A 388-nucleotide genomic window follows, 5' to 3' on the forward strand; every position below is an offset into this window, starting at 1 on the left:
ATTATACTCGGTGGTCGAGGTCCAGGGTCAACCGGGTTACGGAGCAACTGTCATGAGAAGGAGGAGTTAAAAAGGCAATCCCACACACCAAAATGATAAAAAGGATCAAATTTAAGAAAAGGTTGTAAGAGAATTAAATAAGCAACAAAACGATCAAGGGAAATAAAATGATAAAATAACAATGAATCAAGTAAGAAATTAATTTAAAAGATACAGTCATTTAAGGGTTCGGATCCCAAGGCTCTGGCTGGGTTAGGTTTAGATAAAAATGCAGTGCTCACGATGAGTACTGCGGGGGGCACGGGCACAGGGGAAGGGATAGATATACAATCTTATTTGAATCCTTTAATGGAACCAAGACCGGTTACTAAAATATAAGACAAAAAAA

The sequence above is a fragment of the Larimichthys crocea genome, unplaced genomic scaffold, assembly GCF_000972845.2.
Source record: "Larimichthys crocea isolate SSNF unplaced genomic scaffold, L_crocea_2.0 scaffold234, whole genome shotgun sequence".
Lineage (NCBI taxonomy): Eukaryota > Metazoa > Chordata > Actinopteri > Sciaenidae > Larimichthys > Larimichthys crocea.